The 10,030-nt window shown below is 37.6% G+C and overlaps 1 pseudogene; it reads right to left on the bottom strand.

The window, feature by feature from the left end:
• Positions 1-4,595: 4,595 nt before the first annotated feature.
• LOC105825347 lies at positions 4,596-6,214 on the bottom strand (annotated as a pseudogene).
• Positions 6,215-10,030: the final 3,816 nt, after the last annotated feature.

The following is a 10,030-nucleotide window of genomic DNA, read 5'->3' as shown; positions in this document are numbered from 1 at the left end:
ACCACCGCCACTCCGTGTCCCTAGAAAACAAGAACAACAAAAAGAACTGATCTCGAAACCCTTTTCAGCAATGCTTTTTTCCCCCAAAGGGAAACCACATTATTCTCTCCAAGTTAAAGGATTCAAAAGTAAATATAAATTTAGTCTCAAGTAGCCATGCTGCTGTATATGCCCAGATAGGGATAACACAAGTAAATCCACACTAATGATTTCTGGGCTGAATTATGTTACATGTAGTGGGTTTGCTCAGTTTTCCTTAACAGTCTTCAACTCACTAGAGAAATGTCAGAGAGTAAATGTTGGCAATTCAGACAATTGGTTCAAATGTTATACCTGGAATAGGTCATAGTGGAACCTCATAGAGTTGTTTTTTGGTTTTATATGAAATAGTCAATAAGATGAAATATTTACCAATCACTGGTCTTGTTTCTGGGACATCATACATTATTAACTAATGACAGTGTGATATGGTGATGACATAGTGCTAATATAGGCAAAGCTTTTCGGCTAACCCATAAAAGCCTATTTAATCCATCAAGGAACTGATGATGCTGTTGCAAAGCAGATTATAAACTATCACTGCTTCTCCATCCCTAGCAATTTTTAGAAATAAATTTCTGAACTGGAGACTTTTTTGTGTTAAGGCATAAATAGCTGATCCCATAATTTTCAAGTTATCACTACAGCACAAATGCCTAAGAGGTGGTGGATGAGCAGCAGAAGGGATTTCATGTGCTGGCTGGGATAGTCTTGCTGCTGCTGCTGCCTTCCATTCCTTCTCTTCCAACTCATTCTTTATCAACATGCTCTATCCTGTGCCCAAGGTTCACACTCACCAAATTCCTTAGGGCTATCAGGGGAGACTAGTTAGAAATAAAACAACTGAGATAAGAGAAAGGAGAAATGCTGCATCCAGAGATTCTGCATGTGACATTCATATTTGGGCAAGGGAATATGAAATGGCATATAGATCACCAATGCCCAACACTTCTGTCACCCTGAAAATATATTTTTCTTTGCTAAGAATAAAGAAAGTGTTAGAGCAAATAATATTTTTAAGTACTCATTATGTATCAGGTATCAACTAGGAAACTATACATGTGTTGCTTCATTTAATCCTTACAGAAGTTAAATGCTACGATTTTGTATCATTATTCAATTTTGTAACAGCTAACAAAGTGCTTGCTTATGAAACATATTATTTCTCACAAGCCTGTATAGTAGGTATTATTTGTATTTTCATTTTAGTGATAAAAAAGCCCAAGAGACAATTTATTAACTAGGTTAATTTTCAGTGACTTTAGACAATGGCGCTAATCTAGTCTTGGCTTCTTCCTTCTACAATGGGACCAACCTTCACAGGAGTGAGGAAGAGTGCAGGGGAAACATTTGTCTGTATAGTGGCTGCACGTAGTATGCACTCTAGGAGTTCACTCTGATCTTTCAGCAATGGTAAATGGTGCCAGAATGTGATAGGATTTAGACTCAAAGCAGTTCTTCCAACTCCAAGCTCTTTCAACTCTGCCCTGCCTCCTGAATGAAAAGACCAGCACATAGAAGAATCCCATTGTTATAATCTTCCCAAATGTGCACACAGAGGTACACATACGCACGTCACTATCTGCCACCCGTCCCATGGACCCTCATATTTTTCGATCCTATTATTTTCATGCAATCATGTAGATACCTGTTGTAGCTGGCAGAATAATCTCCTACAAAGAGGTAATAATTCAAAGAGGTCTCCGTTCTAATACCTGCTACCTTACATGGCAAAAGAGACTTTGCAGATATGATTGGAGATCTTTTTTTAAATTTTTTTTATTTCTGCATATTACTGGGGTACAAATGTTTAGGTTACATATATTGCCTTTGCCCCACCCGAGTTAGAGCTTCAAGCATGTTCATCCCCCAGATGGTGCACACCGCAAACATTAGGTATTTTTTCTGGGTCATCCAGCAGTGGGGGACAATGTAATCACAAGAGTCTTTGTAAGAGGGAGGCAGAGTATCCGACTCAGAGAAGAGATGACAACAGAAGCAGAGGTTGGATCGATTGGATCACAGCCCAGGGAATGCAGGCAACCTCTAGAGGCTGGTAAAAGGGGAGGAAGAAGAGTCTCTCCTAGAGTCTTCAGGAGGAATACAGCCCTGCCAACAATTTGATTTTAGCTCAGTAAAAGTGATTTTAGATTTCTGACTTCTAGAACTGTGAGATAATAAATTTGTGTTGCTTAAGGACACTAAATTTGCAGGAATTTGTTACCGCAGAAAAAGAAAACTAATACACCTGCTTTCTTTTCCCCCGTCTTTACCATGCTCTTCCATACTAATCTACTCAAATACCTTGGTGTTGAGGATCAGGTAATTATTACTATTTACAACAGTAAATACTTACCTTTCATTCTTCGCTTTAACCTTCATGTGGCAGCAGCATGGGTGCCAGCAGCCTAGATGTCCCTAAAGTCTCCAACTTGCTGGGATTACCTTTTCATTTAATATTTAAAATAAACTACCAGACAATACAATCCTGGTAATTTGGGGAATACAGCACCCCCTTTAATATCTTTCTGGATTATTGGGGAACTTCATTTATTTATTATCTTTGCTTTAAATTGCTGTCTTTTGCTGAATTATGGATTTTCTCTCTAAAATTTCACTTCCTGTGGCTGTGGTTCTTTTCTCTCTGTGTCATATCAAACTAAATGCGGGACTTAGATCCCATTTGTCCACATTCACTATCTATTTAGTCTACCTGGAAAGTAAATTAGTGATAACATGAGGTGCTGTGCACAGCAGACCTTTCCCAAAAGTTGGAGTACTCAGAGTAGGCTGATGTTATTAGCCAGTGATGTAGAAAACTGTTAGTATTAGCTTGCTGATTTGAGAGTGTCTTTGCTTGATTCCAACCTTCAGAATTTCTTATGGGTCTCTGCTTTACCCCTCAGTGTTAATGGGCCCTGTGACTCTCCCTAGATTTCCTTTCCTTTTTTCTTCTCTGCCACCGTTTATTTAAAAACGTTTATTTCTCATCTAGAATTTGTTAAAGCTCATATAAGCCTCCAGGGGAAGCAGTTGGGTATGAAATTCACTGAGCAAAGAAAGTGTCAGTTTGGAGGAATATCTCAGAAGGGGAGAATTAGGGAAGGGTCTTTACAGGGATTAGTAATTGGAGGATGTTAAGGCAGAAGTTAGGAAAGGGAAAAAGGTCTTTTTTGAAACCTATGCATTCTTATAGAGTTACTGTTAAATCAGTTTGTCTTTGGTCTTACAATGGAATGCAACTGCCTGAACTAGCTGAGATTAAAGCATTTTAAGCTTTTCTCTTTACTCCAAACTATTTCAATTTTTCAAAACACTTTCAAAATGTACTCATTTTGTATATCCAGCAACTCTTTTAGGGGCTTTCCAAAACAAAGAACACCCTTTGTTTCTCCACATTTTATCAGCATAAAGCATTTCCAGAAGCATTAAAATTAAACCTTTTCCTTAAAAATCATTAAATTCTTAGACATAGTGTCCTTTTCTTTCCAGGCTTTCTGGGACAGATAAATTATGGCACCTTAGCAGAAGGCAGAATCAGAAGAGTTAAGTTTTTTTTCTTTTTAAGTGTGTTATAAAATTTATTCATATAAGCATTCAGACATTTTTAGGTGGGAAGGATGATATGTATAATAGATCCCCTACAAGGTGTGACAGAAAATTGTATTGAAAAAGATGGTACATACCAGCAGTGGCGCAATTCCAAATGATGTTAGAGGAGAATGTTTCATCAGGGAGAAACTGAAAATAATAATTTAAAGCTTCATGAGGCAAAATATGTTCCAATTTAAAACACTAATAGTACCATCAATGGAAATGGAAATCAACTTCTAAGTGTACCAAAAGGGTTGTAGGGCAAACGAGAGGAAAATTTGCATTTGTTGAAATACAGGTAGGAGTGCTCCGTAAGAGGGGAATTAATTATTATTAATAACCTTGCAAATACAAAATAAAACCCAAATCATTAGTCACATAATCAAAAATTTACATGTAATAAAAGCAAGGCAATGAACTCAAGTTATGGCCTATCAAATATTTACTCCACTGAACTATCTAAAAAAGCACTTGGCCAATTTATACACAGTGATTCCTTATTCAAGCTTAAAGGGTTTCCATAAAGATGACACTATATACAAAACTGTACACCAATCTACCAGAGTGACTCTCCATCTCCCAGGAGATTTATCTCACTTAAAGTAGAATAACTGAGGTCATGTATTTAGTTGCCTTATCATAATCCTAAACATACATTTCAGGGTTTGTTTTTGTTTGTAATGACACTTTCCTTGCATATGTGCACTAAGGTTAAAATTGAAAACAAGAACAAAATAAAATGATTGCTTGAAGGAGCTGACCCTCCACACCTGACCAAAGGGAGACTTCATCTGGCTGCAGCACAGTGAGGACCAGGTGCATCCCAAACAAGTACCTGTGGCTTTATGGGGTGTCCCCTTGATGGTGTACCTCTTCAGTGGAGTCAGCAAAGGCCCTGATTGACTTTTAAAAAGGAGGAGGATGAAGAAGAACAAGGAAAAAACCCAAATGCTAAAGGAATTTCAGTGAGATGAAGTTGCTACACCATTTAGAAAATATCTCTGGAGCTGCTGCACAAGCCGGGCCACCATGCTGTTGGAGGTGCCAGGGCACACTTCTGCCAGGTGCAGGGCCCCTTGCAGTTCTTCTATGCAGGACATATTCCCTCCATAGGCCTGGATGATCTCTTTCAGCTCTGCAAACAGAGGAGGAATTATTGGAGATTAACATTGACAGGCCTCTTTGGGATGTCTTTCATCTTATTTCTTTCTAAGTCTAATGGCTGAAGAGCTCTGTGCTCAAGATTCTTTGGATCTTTTTATTGGATTGTGAAGATCCAGTCCTCAGAGTCACTGCTTCCAGATGCTTGGCCATCTGTTTCTACAGCTGAATCTTCAGAGCTTGAGTTGTTGCTCTGTTTAGCCTTTCATCTCTTGTACCTAGTGATGAGCTCAGTCAAGTGGGATACGTTTTTTTTTTTTGCATCGCATATTATAAACTTAAATAACTCTTTCTCAGTGGGACTAAAGCTCAGTTCCTTATTCAAACAGGCATCTGTGAACTCCTTCAGGCATTTACTATGGTTTCCTTTCACAGTAGTGGGTTGTTCTTTGGAACTGAGGAATAAAACTTTCATTAGGTGCACCTCAGAATGAGGTGGTTCCCCTCTTGTGAGTTCCATACCTGTTATGCCCAGGGATCAGATGTCTAGGCTGACTGTTTGATGACCTCAGGTGCCATCCAGAAAGGGGTGTCCATGAAGATGTTTCTTTTGATCTGAGTGTTGGTCAACTGACCCACCATGCCAAAGTCAGCTAGCTCCATCTCGCTGTGCTCAGACAGGAGGACATTGGCAGCTTTAATATCTCTATGAATTTTCTGCTCTAAATGGAGATAATCAAATCCTTTTGGCATTTCTCTTAATATGGTAGCCATCTGAGTTTCATCTAGACATCTAGGTTCTAATAGATCTAGCGTGGGGCCTCCACCAACATATTCCATTATTATTCATAATTTTGTATCCTTCAGACAAGATCCATAATATTTGGTTACATATGAACTATCACACTGACTGAGCACTGTGATTTCTTGCTGAATGTCCTCTACCTCATCTTCAGCTTCTTCTAGATCAATTATTTTTATGGCAACCACTTTCTGAGTCCAATTGTCAATGCTTTCAATACCTCACCAAAAGAGCTCTTTCCAATCTCTCTAGTTTTATAAAAAGCCCTTCTGAATCTGCTTTTAGGCTCTGTATGTTGGGCAGGCCCTACTGCACAGGGGAGTGAGCTGTGGTGCTCAGGAAGACCACTTCTTGGGACAGAAGTGGGCTCGGCTAGGTCCTGGCAGCCCGAGCCCTCTCAAGCTGGCCCCCTGGAGCTGGAGCAGCACGCACAACTGGCTAAATCCACAAGTGCGCCAGAAAAGTGTGGTTCTTAAACCATGTTTTTCTTCCTATGATATTGCAAAGTGAACTCTATTCTCTTTATTATTCTCAGTTTTCAGGTGAGAAAGCTGATGATGACAGGTGATAAGTAACTTGCCTAAGGTATGACACGGAGGTGTGATACCTCTCCACTATGAGGGAGCTACGATTTGTTGAGAGCTTCCTACAACAAAGCACACAACCTGGAAGACCCATGCCTGCTCTATTTCCTCATTTATCTAAGCTTTGGAATGTTTTATAGGTAAACCATAATGTGGACTTATGTTCATGTCTTTGTCAGGGCAAAAATGTGATTATTAATAATTCTTAAGTGCAAAAGTTTTCAGTTTAAAATGTTTCCTAGAGTGAATTTTCCTAACTTCTGCCTGGTGGAAGCAGAAGTTACTTGTGATTTGACCCTATTTGTAAGCAGCTGATGGGAAATCTTGAGAACAAATCTGTCTTCACATCCACTCTCCTCATCCTCACTATCACCCAGAGTCTGTGGGCACTGCAGACCTGTGCCTGAAGGAAGAAAACTGCTTGGGAGAAATTCTTTCTCTCTCTGTCAGACCAGCCTTCGAGTCTACAAAGTCAGCTGCATCATAGCCAGCTACTTTCCTGCATGTTTCATTGTGGCTGGCACTCGGCTAGAGCATGGTTTCTTGATGTATCCCTGCCACATCTGGGTGAGTGTGCATATATAATATTTTATCAGACAGAGCCCAATACTATCGCCTCTCAGAGAAAACACTCCAAGTCCAGAGAGTGGCTTAGAATTTTGTTATTGTTCCAATAAGTTTTCCTTCAGACCTACTTGATGCTAAGATGGGTATCTACATGTTCATTGTCTGGAATCAGATCAGTCTTTCACAATAGCATCAAAGAAAATTTAATATTTAGGAATATATTTAACTAAGGAGGTGAGAGACCTGTATAGGGAGAACTACGAAACACTGAGAAAAGAAACTGTGGAAGATGTAAACAGATGGAAAACCCTACCATGCTCATGGATTAGTAGAATCAATATTGTTAAAATGTCCATACTACCTAAAGTGATCTACAGAATTAGTGCAATCCTTATCAAAATACCATCATCATTCTTTGCAGATCTATAAAAAAATAATTCTACACTTCATATGAAACCAGAGAAGGCCTTGTATAGCCAAAGCAATCTTAAGCAAAAAGAACAAATTGGGAGGCATCCATCTACCAGACTTCAAGCTTTACTACAAGACTATAGTAACCAAAACAGCATGGTACTGTCACAAGAATAGAGATATAGACCTCTGGAGCAGGACTGAGAACTCTGATCAGTCTGAATCTAAAAACGAGGCTATGTATATTATATTTCCCTTCCCCATTATGTTTTAAGAGTTACTGCATGGTTTCTTTAATACTTACAACTATGCTCATTGGAAACCAAGATTTTTAATTTCTCTTTTCTAAATGTTTAGTAATGAATCTCACTAACCAGCAATTATATGAAAAATAAAAGCACCAGAAACCTGAAATTAATGGAAGTAAACATTTTTTAGGTAAATTCATATGCATCTACTAGTTCTCTTAGGCCAAACTATTTTTCTACATGCTTATTATCCTGGGTTGGAATGCCCTATATTATCTGTTTTCATACCTACAATTTCTCTGGAAATTCACACATGTCCAAATTTTTTGGGATGGTAATAAGAGTCCTGGAGTGGTCAGATCTACTGACCACAGAGAAAGAGGAGAAAGTGCTTTGGTTTCACTGACAGCATGAATCAGTTCCTGGGATATAGCAGACACTCAAAGACTTACTGAAACTTAAAATAATTCATCATTTAAATCAATATATAAAATTTGTCATTATTTTTTTTTAAATCTGTTGATACTTTGAAAACTGAATGAAAGACTACTGTCTTTACTCATGTTGCAAGGTGGCTTTGCTTGTTTGAAAACTCAGGAAGATAATATTGTTTCTGAAGTTAAAATTTAGTCACACATGGCATGGAATTTACCATGTAAATTATGTAGGTCATGTAAACGTTGTTTCTGGCTTTCAAAAAATATTGAGGAGTTCACCATTTCCAATTGGAAAATAAAGTCAAGCAAATGGAAATTAGGAAAGAAGCTTATAAAAATCACAGTGTTCCCTTCAGTTGGTTTCTCTTTCTGGTTACTCATTACAGCCATTATATTTACAGAACAATTAAAGCAAGGAAAATTATCATCAGGAAACTTCCTACACACTCTTGTAACTATTCATTGAATCCAGGAGATGTTGACTACTACCATCATTACTGAAGAAGCAAGAAGTTTACATACGTTTTCAAGAAGCATAGTTTATTTTACTGAATAGATAAAAAAATTAATTACTTTCTAGTAAACACTTTCTAGTATGTCACTAGTAAGTTAACCAACATTTTCTGCCTGCCTATATCAAAACAATTGGTACACATAGCATATTTGTGTTTCCTTTTTCCATTTTACCATGCAGAGTCATGTATTAATGTAAAGATTTTAGGACTTTGCCCATTGAGGTTCTAATTCAGTGACTCTGGGTTTGGGTCCAAGTATTTGCATTCTGCTCTTCTAAAAACGTCCCATATGCTGCTGATGCTGCTGGTTTGTGGACCACTCTTGGAGAATCACCATCTCAAGCTACCAAAAACTTTTAGGAAATAAACCATCATTTAAAAAATGATTTTGCATTTGTTGGAGAAATATTACTGCTTCAACATTTTCAAACAGCTGATTTATTTCCCACAAAGAGTATGTATCCAGCCAGAATATGAAAGACTTTCTAGACCTTCTCAAATTTATACCAGAAATTCTTAAATCTAAGAGGATATTTAACCTGAAGAAGAAACGATTAAGAGGAATAAGATCTTCAAAAATGTGTAGGATATAGTACAGAAGAGAAAATAGACTGTGTTCTATAAGCATAACTAAGATGAATAAATAGAGATTAAGAGGAGTCAAATTTGGGGATCTGTGAGGGTTTTTCAACTTATGAAATAACATCATGCAATAGGAGTTTTCTATCAATGGAAACATCTAATCAGCATCTGAATGATCACCTTGCTGAAAAGTTGTCAAGGGAATTCTTATGCTACACTACTTCGTAGCTTCAAATGTAAAAGTCTGTGCTTTTTGATAGTTAATACAGTATTTAAAAAATACAGTTGTGGAATTCAGAGACAACAGAAATATAAATAAAGCATTAATACACTTAACCTCTGTTTATAAGAAACATTTAGACATTCAGATGTATATGGTGGAGAATATTGGCTCCTCTTCAATCTGTTTTCCTCTTTTTCCTGGGAAAATGAATGCTTGGCCAAACTGTATCTCTCAGCTTCTCTTGTAATTAGGCAAGGCCAAGTGTGGCCATGAGGCTAAGTTCTAACCAATAGACTGGAAGTAATGCTTACAGTGTCCATTTCATTTAATGAAAACGCCCTTGCAGTGCTCTGGATCTCACTCATCCTCCTTACTGGTTACAGATGTTGACATCTGGAGCACCCATGAAAGCCTGTGCTTAAAGTAGCAGGGCTAACCACTCCACTAGATTTTTCAGATTAATTCTGCCGTCAGAGCCCACCAAACCTTCATTGAGAAAAAAAGGAGCTAACTTGTTGAAAAATTAATTTGTGGATCTTTTTGTTACTGTAACCTATCCTCTTTTTCAACTGCACTACAGATGAAGGAGTTGGAGGAAGTTTTTGGCTTAAAAACATCAAAAAAAACACTTTATTTGGTAAACTGGCCTGATGACTGTTGAAATCAAAAGGACACTGCCTATTTACATTCCATAAAAAGCCTCCTGAATAAAAGCCGAATGCATGTATTAGGAGCATTCCTGAGATAAATTTCAGCAGCACATAAATGAACCAAAATTATGGCTACCATTCCCATGATGATATTATAAGAAAAGATAAAGTTCTCTAAATAGGATGTTTATAACATAACACAAGTTCTAAAAATATTGTTCATTAGATTTCTCACACATATATTATGTGGTATAAAATATGCCTACATTTTAATTTA

This window comes from Propithecus coquereli, unplaced genomic scaffold (assembly GCF_000956105.1).
Source record: "Propithecus coquereli isolate 6110/MARCELLA unplaced genomic scaffold, Pcoq_1.0 Scaffold8, whole genome shotgun sequence".
Classification (NCBI taxonomy): domain Eukaryota; kingdom Metazoa; phylum Chordata; class Mammalia; order Primates; family Indriidae; genus Propithecus; species Propithecus coquereli.
The sequence above is the reverse complement of the archived record's forward strand: the minus strand, read 5'-3'. Positions and strand labels throughout refer to the sequence as shown.